The sequence below is a fragment of the Globicephala melas genome, chromosome X (genome assembly GCF_963455315.2).
Source record: "Globicephala melas chromosome X, mGloMel1.2, whole genome shotgun sequence".
Classification (NCBI taxonomy): Eukaryota; Metazoa; Chordata; class Mammalia; order Artiodactyla; family Delphinidae; genus Globicephala; species Globicephala melas.
The window spans coordinates 111543532-111556559 of NC_083335.1; the positions used below are offsets into that span (position 1 = coordinate 111543532).

A 13028-nucleotide genomic window follows, 5' to 3' on the forward strand; every position below is an offset into this window, starting at 1 on the left:
GTGACAGCTTTACTTCTTCTTTTCCGATTTGGGGTCCTTTTATTTCTTTTTCTTCTCTGATTGCTGTGGCTAAAACTTCCAAAACTATGTTGAATAAGAGTGGTGAGAGTGGGCAACCTTGTCTTGTTCCTGATCTTAGTGTAAATGCTTTCAGTTTTTCACCATTGAGGACGATGTTTGCTGTGGGTTTGTCATATATGGCCTTTATTATGTTGAGGAAAGTTCCCTCTATGCCTTCTTTCTGGAGGGTTCTTATCATAAATGGGTGTTGAATTTTGTCAAAAGCTTTCTCTGCATCTATTGAGATGATCATATGGTTTTTCTCCTTCAATTTGTTAATATGGTTTATCACATTGATTGATTTGCGTATATTGAGGAATCCTTGCATTCCTGGGATAAACCCCACTTGATCATGGTGTATGATCCTTTTAATGTGCTGTTGGATTCCGTTTGCTAGTATTTTGTTGAGGATTTTTGCATCTATGTTCATCAGTGATATTGGCCTGTAGTTTTCTTTCTTTGTGACATCTTTGTCTGGTTTTGGTATCAGGGTGATGGTGGCCTCATAGAATGAGTTTGGGAGTGTTCCTCCCTCTACTATATTTTGGAAGAGTTTGAGAAGGATAGGTGTTAGCTGTTCTCTAAATGTGTGATAGAATTCGCCTGTGCAGCAATCTGGTCCTGGGCTTTTATTTGTTGGAATATTTTTAATCAGTTTCAATTTTAGTGCTTGTGATTGGTTTGTTCATATTTTCTATTTCTTCCTGGTTCAGTCTTGGAAGGTTGTGCATTTCTAAGAATTTGTCCACTTCTTCTAGGTTGTCCATTTTATTGGCTTATAGTTGCTTGTAGTAGTCTCTCATGGTCCATTGTATTTCTGCTGTGTCAGTTATTACTTCTCCTTTTTCATTTCTAATTCTATTGATTTGAGTTTTCTCCCTTTTTTGTTCTTTTTTTTTAACATCTTTATTGGAGTATAATTGCTTTACCATGGTGTGTTAGTTTCTGATATTCTCCCTTTTTTTCTTGATGAATCTGGCTAATGGTTTATCAATTTTGTTTATCTTCTCAAAGAACCAGCTTTTAGTTTTATTGATGTTTGCTATCGTTTCCTTCATTTCTTTTTCATTTATTGCTGATCTGATCTTTATGATTTCTTTCCTTCTGCTATCTTTGGGCTTCTTTTGTTCTTCTTTCTCTAATTGCTTTAGGTGTAAGGTTAGGTTGTTTATTTGAGATGTTTCTTGTTTCTTAAGGTAGGATTGTATTGCTATAAACTTCCCTCTTAGAACTGCTTTTGCTACATCCCATCGGTTTTGGTACTTCGTGTTTTCATTGTCACTTGTTTCTAGGTATTTTTTGATTTCCTCTTTGATTACTTCAGTGATCTCTTGGTTATTAAGTAGTGTATTGTTTAGCCTCCATGTGTTTGTATTTTTTACAGATTTTTTTCTGTAATTGATATCTAGTCTAAGAGCATTGTGGTCAGAAAAGATACTTGATGTGATTTCAATTTTCTTAAATGTACCAAGGCTTGATTTGTGACCCAAGATATGATCTATCCTGGAGAATGTTCCATGAGCACTTGAGAAGAAAGTGTATTCTGTTGTTTTTGGATGGAATGTCTTATAAATATCAATTAAATGCATCTTGTTTAATGTATCATTTAAAACTTGTGTTTCCTTATTTATTTTCATTTTGGGTGATCTGTCCATTGGTGAAAGTGGGGTGTTAAAGTCCCCTACTATGATTGTGTTACTGTCGATTTCCCCTTTTATGGCTGTTAGTGTTTGCCTTATGTATTGAGGTGCTTCTATGTTGGGTGCATAAATATTTACAATTGTTATATCTTCTTCTTGGATCGATCCCTTGATCATTATGTAATGTCCTTCTTTGTCTCTTGTAATAGTGTTTATTTTAAAATCTATTTTGTCTGATATGAGAATTGCTACTTCAGCTTTCTTTTCATTTCCATTTGCATGGAATATCTTTTTCCATCCCCTCACTTTCAGTCTGTATGTGTCCCTGGTCTGAAGTGGGTCTCCTGTAGACAGCATATGTACGGGTCTTGTTTTTGTATCCATTCAGCCAGTCTATGTCCTTTGGTTGGAGCATTTAATCCATTTACATTTAAGGTAATTCTCGGTATGTATGTTCCTATGACCGTTTTCTTAATTGTTTTGGGTTTATTATTGTACATCTTTTCCTTCTCTTGTGTTTCCTCCCTAGAGTAGTCCCTTTAGCATTTGTTGTAAATCTGGTTTGGTGGTGCTGAATTCTCTTAGCTTTTGCTTGTCTGTAAAGGTTTTAATTTCTCCATCAAATCTTAATGAGATCCTTCCTGGGTAGAATAATCTTGGTTGTAGGTTTTTCTCCTTCATCACTTTAAATATGTCCTGCCACTCCTTTCTGGGTCGCTGAGTTTCTCCTGAAAGATCAGCTGTTAACCTTATGGGGATTCCCTTGTATGTTATTTGTTGTTTTTCCCTTGCTGCTTTTAATATTCTTTCTTTGTATTTAATTTTTGATAGTTTGATTAATATGTGCCTTGGTGTATTTCTCCTTGGATTTTTCCTGTATGGGACTCTCTGTGCTTCCTGGACTTGATTAACTATTTCCTTTCCCATATTAGGGAAATTTTCAACTATAATCTCTTCAAATATTTTCTCAGTCCCTTCCTTTTTCTCTTCTTCTTCTGGCACCCCTATAATTCAAATGTTGGTTTGTTTAGTGTTGTCCCAGAGGTCTCTGAGACTGTCCTCAATCCTTTTCATTCTTTTTTCTTTCTTCTGCTCTGCAGTAGTTATTTCCACTATTTTATCTTCCAGGTCACTTATCCGTTCTTCTGTCTCAGTTATTCTGCTATTGATCCCTTCTAGAGAAGTTTAAATTTCATTTATTGTGTTATTCATCACTGTTTGTTTGCTCTTTCGTTCTTCTAGGTCCTTGTTAAATGTTTCTTGTATTTTCTCCACTCTATTTCCAAGATTTTGGATCATCTTTACTATCATTATTCTGAATTCTTTTTCAGGTAGACTGCCTATTTCCTCTTCATTTGTTAGGTCTGGTGGGTTTTTATCTTGCTCCTTCATCTGCTGTGTGTTTTTCTGTCTTCTCATTTTGCTTAACTTACTGTGTTTGGGGTCTCCTTTTTGCAGGCTGCAGGTTCGTAGTTTCTGTTGTTTTTGGTGTCTGCTCCCCATGGCTAAGGTTGGTTCAGTGGGTTGTGTAGGCTTCCTGGTGGAGGGGACTAGTGCCTGTGTTCTGGTGGATGAGGCTGGATCTTGTCTTTCTGGTGGGCAAGTCCACGTCTGGTGGTGTGTTTTTGGGGTGTCTGTGGCCGTATTATGATTTTAGGCAGCGTCTCTTCTAATGGGTGTGGTTGTGTTCCTGTCTTGCTCGTTGTTTGGCATGGGGTGTCCAGCACTGTAGCTTACTGGTCGTTGAGTGGAGCTGGGTCTTGGCATTGAGATGGAGATCTCTGGGAGATTTTCGGCGTTTGATATTACGTGGAGCTGGGAGGTCTCTTGTGGTCCAGTGTCCTGAACTTGGTTCTCCCTCCTCAGAGGCACAGCCCTGATGCCTGGCTGGAGCACCAAGAGCATGTCATCCACATGGCTCAGAATAAAAGGATGAAAAAAAAAAAAAGAAAGAAAGAATAAGATAAAATAAAATAAAGTAAAATAAAATAGTTATTAAAATAAAAAATAATGATTAAAATTTTTTTAAAGTAATAAAAAAAAGAAAGTAGAGAGTAACCTAACCAAAAAAACAAATCCACCAATGATAAGAAGTGCTAAAAACTATACTAAAACAAACAAACCAACAAATAAAAAACCGGACAGACAGAACCCTAGGACAAATGGTAAAAAGAAAGCTATACAGAGAAAATCACACACAGAAGCATACACATACACACCCATAAAAAGAGAAAAATGGAAAAAAAATATATATCGTTGCTCCCAAAGTCCACCCCCTCAATTTGGGATCATTCGTTGTTTGTTCAGGTATTCCATAGGTGCAGGGTCCCTGGATCATGGGACCCTGTGAGTGGCGGGCTGCACAGGCTCCCAGGAGGGGAGGTGTGGATAGTGACCTGTGCTCACACACAGGCTTCTTGGTGGCAGCAGCAGCAGCCTTAGCATCTCATGCCAGTCTCTGGGGTCTGTGCTGATAGCCGCGGCTCGTGCCCGTCTCTGGATCTCCTTTAAGCGGCGGTCTGAATCCCCTTTCCTATCGCACCAGGAAACAAAGAGGCAAGAAAAAGTCTCTTGTCTCTTCGCCAGGTCCAGACCTTTTTCCGGACTCCCTCCCGGCTAGCTGTGGTGCACCAGCTCCCTTCAGGCTGTGTTCACGCCGCCAACCCCAGTCCTCTCCCTGCGCTCCGACCGAAGCCCGAGCCTCAGCTCCCAGCCTCCGCCTGCCCCGGTGGGTGAGAAGACAAGCCTCTCGGGCTGGTGAGTGCCGGTTGGCCCCGATCCTCTGTGCGGGAATCTCTCCGCTTTGCCCTCTGCACCCCTGTGGCTGCGCTCTTCTCCGTGGCTCCGAAGCTTCCCCCCTCCGCCACCCGCAGTCTCCGCCCGCGAAGGGGCTTCTAGTGTGTGGAAACCTTTCCTCCTTCACAGTTCCCTCCCACTGGTGCAGGTCCCATCCCTATTCTTTTGTCTCTGTTTTTTCTTTTTTCTTTTGCCCTACCCAGGTACATGGGGAGTTTCTTGCCCTTTGCGAGGTCTGAGGTCTTCTGTCAGCGTTCAGTAGGTGTTCTGTAGGTGTTGTTCCACATGTAGTTGTATTTCTGATGTATTTGTGGTGAGGAAGGTGATCTCTGCGTCTTACTCTTCTGCCATCTTGAAGCTCCTCCTAGGTTATCTTTCAAATGATATTGATTGGAAACTAATCTTGAGGTCCTCTTGGTAGAAAATAATTTTTTTTCGTTTAACATTTAATTTTATTTTTTGAATGGATAATATGTTCACATGATTCAAAAGTCAGAGCCAGGACTTCCCTGGTGGTCCAGTGGTAAAGAATCCACCTTCCAATGCAGGGGATGCAGGTTCGATCCCTGGTCAGGGAACTAAGATCTCACATGCTGCGGGACAACTAAGCCCGCACGCCACAACTACTGAGCCCTCACACCTCAACTAGAGAGCCTGCGTGCCAAAAGCTACGGAGCCCACGCACGCTGAAGCCTGCGCGCCACAGCTAGAGTAGAGAAAACCCGCACACGAGAACTAGAGAGAAGCCCACACGCCACAATTAGAGAGCCTGCAACAAAGAGCCAGTGCACACCTCAAGGAAAGATCCTGTATGCCTCAACAAAGATCCTGCATGCCACAACTAAGACCCGATGCAGCCAAAAATAAATAACTAATAAATTTTTAAAGAGAGAACAACATAAAAAGTTATATGTTGTGAGGTGTTATGCCCATTCCTTCCCCTATCCTCCTGTTACCTGTTCCTTTATCCCCTAGAGGTAACCATTTTTATTAATTTCTTGTATATCCTCTTATACAATGCCAGCAAATATGAAAATATATTCTTATATCCCTCTTTCTTACACAAAAGATAGCATATATGTGGTTCTTTACCTCAATTTTTTCAGTTAGGCCCGCAGTCTGGAGTTAAGACCAGATTTGCACTGGGAGATCTTATTCATTTTTTTAATATCTGCATAGTATTCCTTGTATGGCTGTCACAGAGTTTATTTAACCAGTTCCCTATCTGTTGACATAGGGTTGTCCCAATATTTTTGCTATTATAAACAATACTGCAATGAGTGACTTGTATATACGTTTTATCTGGAAGTGTATCCATAGAATAAATTCCAGAAGTGAAATTATTTAGCCAATGGGTCTTGAAATTTTGATAGATATTGTCAATTTGCTTTCCATTAGAGTTGTACCATTGTGTACTCCCCTTACCATCCCCCCCCCTGCAGTGTATGAAAGTGCCTGTGTTCCCACAGTACAGTGAGAAGTGAATATACTTAGAAACCTAACTTGGTACTTAAAGTGCTCAACACAATCTCTGTAACATAGCTGCTCACTCTGACCATCTTCTCTAATGGTATAACTCCAAGTAGCATTGGCTGAACTTTCTGCTGAGTGCAACTTAATCTTTTTCTCTTAAATCTTTTAAAGGGTGAAATACAACACACGCACATAGAAAAGTTCAGAAAACAACAATGCATAGCTTAATAAATGATTGTGAAATGAACACACATGGACCACAACCCAGATCAAGAAAGGGAGCATTTACAGCACTCCAGAAAGGCCTTGGTGTGCCCTCCCTCCTCACAAAGAAGTCACTGTCCTGATTTTTTTTTTTAGAACGTATTCAGTTCCTGGTGTTCTTTCCACTTTGCCTTCCTATATATGCAACCTTAAACATTACAGGTTAGTTTTGCTTGAGTTTGAACTTTATATAAATAGAAGAATACAATCTTTACTCTTTTGTATTATGGTAAACTACACATAACATAAAATTTACCTTATTAACTATTTTAAAGTGTACAGTTCAGTGATATTAATTACATTCACATTGTTGTGAAGCCATCCCCACAGACCATCCCCACAACTCTTTTCATCCTGTAAAACTGAAACTCTATACCTATTAAACAATAACGCTCCATTCTCCCCTCCCCCCAGCTCCTGGCAACCACCATTTTATCTTCTGTCTGTATGATTTTGACTATTCTAAGTACCTCAGATAAGGGGAATTATAGCATTTGTCTTTTTGTGATTGGCTTATTTCATTTAGTATAATGGCCTCAAGGTTCATCCATGTTTTACCATATTGTAGAATTTCCTTCCTTTTAAAATTTGAGTAATACTCTTTTGCATGGATAGACCACATTTTGGTAATCTATTCATCTGTTGATGGACACTTGAGCTGCCTCTTGTTTTAGCTATTGTGAATAATGCTGTTATGAACATGGGTATACAAATATCTCTTTGAGGCCTTGCTTTCAGTTCTTTTGGTATATACCCAGGAGTGGAATTGCTAGATCGTGTGGTTCATATAAATAGAATAGTAGAGTCTCTACTCTTTTGTGTTTGACTTGTTTCAGTTAAATTTTGTTGGTGAGGTGTATCCATATTGATGTCTGTAGCTATATTTCATTCATTTTGGGAGTCTTATTCCATTGTATGAATATGTTACAATTTATCCTTTCTGCTCTTGATGGATCTGTGAGTTGTTTATAACTTGGGTCTACAGTACTACAAACAGTGTTGCTGTGAACATTTTGGCAGGTGCCTCTGCTACATACATTTCTACTTTGTGTGCACCTAGGATTGGGATTGCTGACTCATAGGGTGTGTACCTTCAGCCTTACCTGACTTGGATTATGTTACAGTGAAGAGAATGAGAAAACCTGAGTTAGACAGATATTGTTTTGAATTTTATTTTTAAAATCCTTTCAAAAGATAATTTCATTTTTTAGGTCTTTTGCTCTTGGTAGATGTATCCCCCACATTTTGTAGCACAAGGTTTCTGTGTGTGGGCTATGACCCATAGGACACAGAAGGATGACTGTTGATGTCTCCTAGACATCTAGAACAGGGGCTAGCAAACTAAATCCCCATAATCTGTTTTCATAAATGAACTTCTGTTGGCACACAGCCACACCCATCATTTACATATTGTCTGTGATTGCTTTTGTGCTACCATGGCAGAGTTGAGTGATTGTGGCAGAGATTGTATGGCCCGCAAAGCTCACCCCAAATCTCCTAGATGGCTATTGCTGCCATGACAAATTACCACAAATATGGTGATTTAAAACAACACAGATTTCTTATTTTATAGTTTTTTAGGTCAGAAGTCTCACAGGGTCTCACTGGACTAAAATCAAGGTGTTGGTAGGGCCAGCATTCTCTTCTGGCAGCTCTAGGGTAAAGTCTGTTTCCTTGCCTTTTCCAGCTTCTAGAGGCTGCTTGCATTCCTTGGGTCATGGCCCCCTTTTCCATCTTCAAAGCCAGCAATGTTGCATCTCTCTGTGCCTTTCTTCAGTAGTCACATCACCCTGTGACCACTGCTGGGAGAGCTTATCTGATTTTAAGGACCCATATGATTAGATTGGGCCCTAGACTACTCACATAGTCCAGGATAAGCTCCCTCTCTCAAGATCCTTAATCACATCATTGATGTTCCTTCTACCATGTAGGCTAACATATTAATAGGTTCTGGGGATTAGGACATAGACATGTTTGTGGGCCCTTATTCTGCCTAGCATACTAGCCCTTTCCAGAAAAAGTTTGCCAACTCCTGATCAAAAACAAAACGTTGAGGAATTTCTAGTTGGAATCTAATGTAATCTAATAGGAATATAACTTCCTAGTCAAGAATTTGGCACTTCCATAATCTTTAGCTTCTCCCGCAATCTACCTAAAGTCATCCTGGTAAATGAGACAAGTGGCAGGGCTGTATTATGGACACTTGAGCGCAGTGGAGGAATTAAAGTACAGACAATCCCTTGATGCCTTTCTCTTGCAAAATTTTGTGTTCTCTGAATTTCCCAGTGGACTTAAACAGCATCAAATTCAGTAGCAATCTCTCCCAACAGGCCAGCAAATCCTCATTTGTCTTCTAGTATTCTGACAGGTATTAGCATTTTCCAACTCAGCCGAAAATGACCTCACTGAGATCACATTATAAAGCTCTGTTAAACATGATTGGCAATATAAAGTGATCAAGAGCTACCTTTCCCATATTTACTGAACATATTAATAGTCTGAAATGATTCTAATATTTTAGCTACCTGGTATGTATATATTCAGTGGGACAGATAATAAATTTTAGAGCAAGTTTTTGAAAGACTGAAACATTAGGATTTCATGTTTTTTGTATATTTTAAAAGGTCTCTGGCAGGGGAGGGACATATACACACTACTATGGGAGATTGGGATTGACATATACACACTACTATGTATAAAATAGATAGCTAATAAGGACCTGTTGTACAGCACAGGGATCTCTCCTTAATTCTTTGTAATGGCGTATGTGGGAAAAGAATCTAAAAAAGAGTGGATATAGGTATATGTATAACTGATGCACTTTGCTGTACACCTGAAACTAACACTAACCTTGTAAGTCAACTATACACCAATAATTTTTTTTATTAAATAAAATAAAAATTATCAAAGAAAAAACTTTTTTAAAGATCTCTAATTGAATTTTTCAATCAAAATCTATAAAAATAAATCTAAAATTCTTTCCTATTATGTGCAATTAAATGAATGTATCTTGAATTTAACCCAGCTTTTTGGTGTGCACAATATACATATTTCTGAATAAAAATTCCACACTAGGTAAGACACATTCTTGTTATCATATAAGACAGCCCAAGAAATAGCATCTCCCAGGGAAGTCACTAGTGTGGGATCAAGGGGCTGGCCACAGGGGCTTTCTCTGAAAATGTAGAAGGCATGCGTGTCAGTTCTGCACCTGACCTGAGACTGTGAGGGATCCCAGGTACCCAAGGGATGTACGTTCAACCCATAGATATTAGCTAGGAAGCTGTGACTACAGCTGCAAGATGATGGTTGGGGGTAGCCAAAGGCTATCACTAGTGAATTGCCTATCAAAAGGCTTGAGTGACAAGGGCTTTGCCGAAAGTGTCTTTCATGGGGAGTGGGGTGTGGGGTTGGGCAGGTATGAGTGCTGTGCTAAAAAGTCTTGATTAGCTTTAGTTAATCCAGTGTATTAATCAGGATAGGACAGGTTATGCTGTAAGAACAAACATCTATCAAGTGTCAGTGGCTTAACATAACAAAACTATTTTTTTAATTTAATTTAAGTTATTTTTTTATACAGCAGGTTTATATTAGTTATCCATTTTATACATATTAGTGTATATATGTCAATCCCCATCTCCCAATTCATCACTCCCCCCTCCCGGCCACTTTCCCCCCTTGGTGTCGATACGTTTGTTCTCTACATCTGTGTCTCTATTTCTGCCCTGCAAACTGGTTCATCTGTATCATTTTTCTACGTTCCACATATATGTGTTAATGTACGATATTTGTTTTTCTCTTTCTGACTTACGTCACTCTGTATGACAGTCTCTAGATTCATCCACGTCTCTACAGATGACCCAATTTCCTTCCTTTTTATGGCTGAGTAATATTCCATTGTATATATGTACCACATCTTCTTTATCCATTCATCTGTCGATGGGCATTTAGGCTGCTTCCATGACCTGGCTATTGTAAATAGTGCTGCAATGAACATTGGGGTGCATGTGTCTTTTTGAATTATGGTTTTCTCAGGGTATATGCCCAGTAGTGGGATTGCTGGGTCATATGGAAATTCTGTTTTTAGTTTTTTAAGGAACCTCCATACTGTTCTCCATAGTGGCTATATCAATTTACATTCCCACCAACAGTGCAGGAGGGTTCCCTTTCCTCCACACCCTCGCCAGCATTACTTGTTTGGAGATTTTCTGATGATGCCCCTTCTGACTGGTGTGAGGTGATACCTCATTGTAGTTTTGATTTGCGTTTCTCTAATAATTAGTGATGTTGAGCAGCTTTTCATGTGCTTCTTGGCCATCTGTATGTCTTCTTTGGAGAAATGTCTATTTAGGTCTTCTGCCCATTTTTTTATTGGGTTCTTTTCTTTTTTAATATTGAGTTGCATTAACTGTTTATATATTTTGGAAATTAATCCTTTGTCAGTTGCTTCATTTGCATATATTTTCTCCCATTCTGAGGGTTGTCTTTTTGTCTTGTTTATGGTTTCCTTTGCTGTGCAAGAGCTTTTAAAGCTTCATTAGGTCCCATTTGTTTATTTTTGTTTTTATTTCCATTTCTCTAGGAGGTGGGTCAAAAAGGATCTTGCTGGGATTTATGTCATAGTGTTCTTCCTATGTTTTCCTCTAAGACTTTTATAGTGCCCCGTCTTACATTTAGGTCTCTAATCCATGTTGAGTTTATTTTTGTGGATGGTGTTAGGGAGTGTTCTAATTTCATTCTTTTACATGTAGCTGTCCAGTTTTCCCAGCACCACTTATTGAAGAGACTGTCTTTTCGCCATTGTATATCCTTGCCTCCTTTGTCATAGATTAGTTGACCATAGGTGCATGGGTTTATCTCTGGGCTTTCTATCTTGTTCCATTGATCTATGTTTCTGTTTTTGTGCCAGTGCCATATTGTCTTGATTACTGTAGCTTTGTAGTAGAGTCTGAAGTCAGGGAGTCTGATTCCTCCACCTCCGTCTTTTTTCCCTCAAGACTGCTTTGGCTATTCAGGGTCTTTTTTGTCTCCATACAAATTTGAAGATTTTTTGTTCTAGTTCTGTAAAAAAATGCCATTGGTAATTTGATAAGGATTCCATTGAATCTGTAGATTGCTTTGGGTAGTACAGTCATTTTTACAGTATTGATTCTTCCAATCCAAGAACATGGTATATCTCTCCATCTGTCTGTATCATCTTTAATTTCTTTCATCACTGTCTTATAGTTTTCTGCATACAGGTCTTTTGTCTCCCTAGGTAAGTTAATTCCTAGGTATTTTATTCTTTTTGTTGCAGTGGTAAATGGGAGTGTTTCCTTAATTTCTCTTTCAGATTTTTCATCATTAGTGTATAGGAATGCAAGAGATTTCTGTGCATTCATTTTGTATCCTGCAACTTTACCAAATTTATTGATTAGCTCTAGTAGTTTTCTGGTGGTATCTTAGGATTCTCTGTCTATAGTATCATGTCATCTGCAGACAGTGACAGTTTTACTTCTTCTTTTCCAATTTGTATTCCTTTTATTTCTTTTTCTTCTTTGATTGCTGGGGCTAGGACTTCCAAAACTATGTTGAATAGTAGTGGTGCGAGTGGACATCCTTGTCTTGTTCCTGATCTTAGAGGAAATGCTTTCAGTTTTTCACCATTGAGAATGATGTTTGCTGTGGGTTTGTCGTATATGGCCTTTATTATGTTGAGATAGGTTCTCTCTATGCCCACTTTCTGGAGAGTTTTCATCATAAATGGGTGTTGAATTTTGTCAAAAGTTTTTTCTGCATCTATTGAGATAATCATATGGTTTTTATTCATCAATTTGTTAATATGGTGTATCACATTGATTGATTTGTGTGTATTGAAGAATCCTTGCATCCCTGGGATAAACCCCACTTGATCATGGTGTATGATCCTTTTAATGTGCTTTTGGATTCTGTTTGCTAGTATTTTGTTGAGGATTTTTGCATCTATATTCATCAGTGATATTGGTCTGTAATTTTCTTTTTTTGGAGTATCTTTGTCTGATTTTAGTATCAGGGTGATGGTAGCTTCATAGAATGAGTTTGGGAGTGTTCTTTCCTCTGCAGTTTTTTCGAAGAGTTTGAGAAGGATGGGTGTTAGCTCTTCTCTAAATGTTTGATAGAATTCACCTGTGAAGCCATCTGGTCCTGGACTTCTGTTTGTTGGAAGATTTTTAATCACAGTTTCAATTTCAGTGCTTGTGATTGGTCTGTTCATATCTTCTGTTTCTTCCTGGTTCATTCTTGGAAGGTTATACCTTTCTAAGAATTTGTCCACTTCTTCCAGGTTGTCCATTTTATTGGCATAGAGTTGCTTGTAGTAGTCTCTTAGGATGCTTTGTATTTCTGTGGTGTCTGTTGTAACTTCTCCTTTTTCATTTCTAATTTTATTGTTTGAGTCCTCTCCCTCTTTTTCTTGATGAGTCTGGCTAATGCTTTATCAATTTTGTTATCTTTGCAAAGAAACAGCTTTTAGTTTTATTGATCTTTGCTATTGTTTTTTTAGTCTCTATTTCATTTATTTCTGCTCTGATCTTTATGATTTCTTTCCTTCTACTAACGTTGGTTTTTGTTTGTTCTTCTTTGTCTACATCCTTTAGGTGTAAGGTTAGGTTGTTCATTTTAGATATTTCTTGTTTCTTGAGGTAGGCTTGTATTGCTGTAAAGTTCCCTCTTAGAACTGCTTTTGCTGCATCCCGTAGGTTTTGGATCATTGTGATTTTGTTGTCATTTGTCTCTAGGTATTTTTTAATTTCCTCTTTGATTTCTTCAGTGATCTCT

General features: G+C 38.6%; 1 protein-coding gene across 2 annotated transcripts in view; it reads left to right on the forward strand.

Moving 5' to 3' along the window:
- RAI2 (retinoic acid induced 2) overlaps positions 1-13028 on the forward strand; it is a 401970-nt gene that overhangs the window by 123998 nt on the left and 264944 nt on the right. The window contains exon 1 of one of the 2 annotated variants that reach the window (XM_060292727.2): positions 4443-4457. The exons of the other annotated variant lie outside the window; for it this stretch is intronic. The gene's annotated coding sequence lies outside the window, so the exon portion shown is untranslated. Of the gene's footprint in view, positions 1-4442; positions 4458-13028 lie in introns of those variants that run through there. 2 annotated transcript variants of the gene reach the window in all.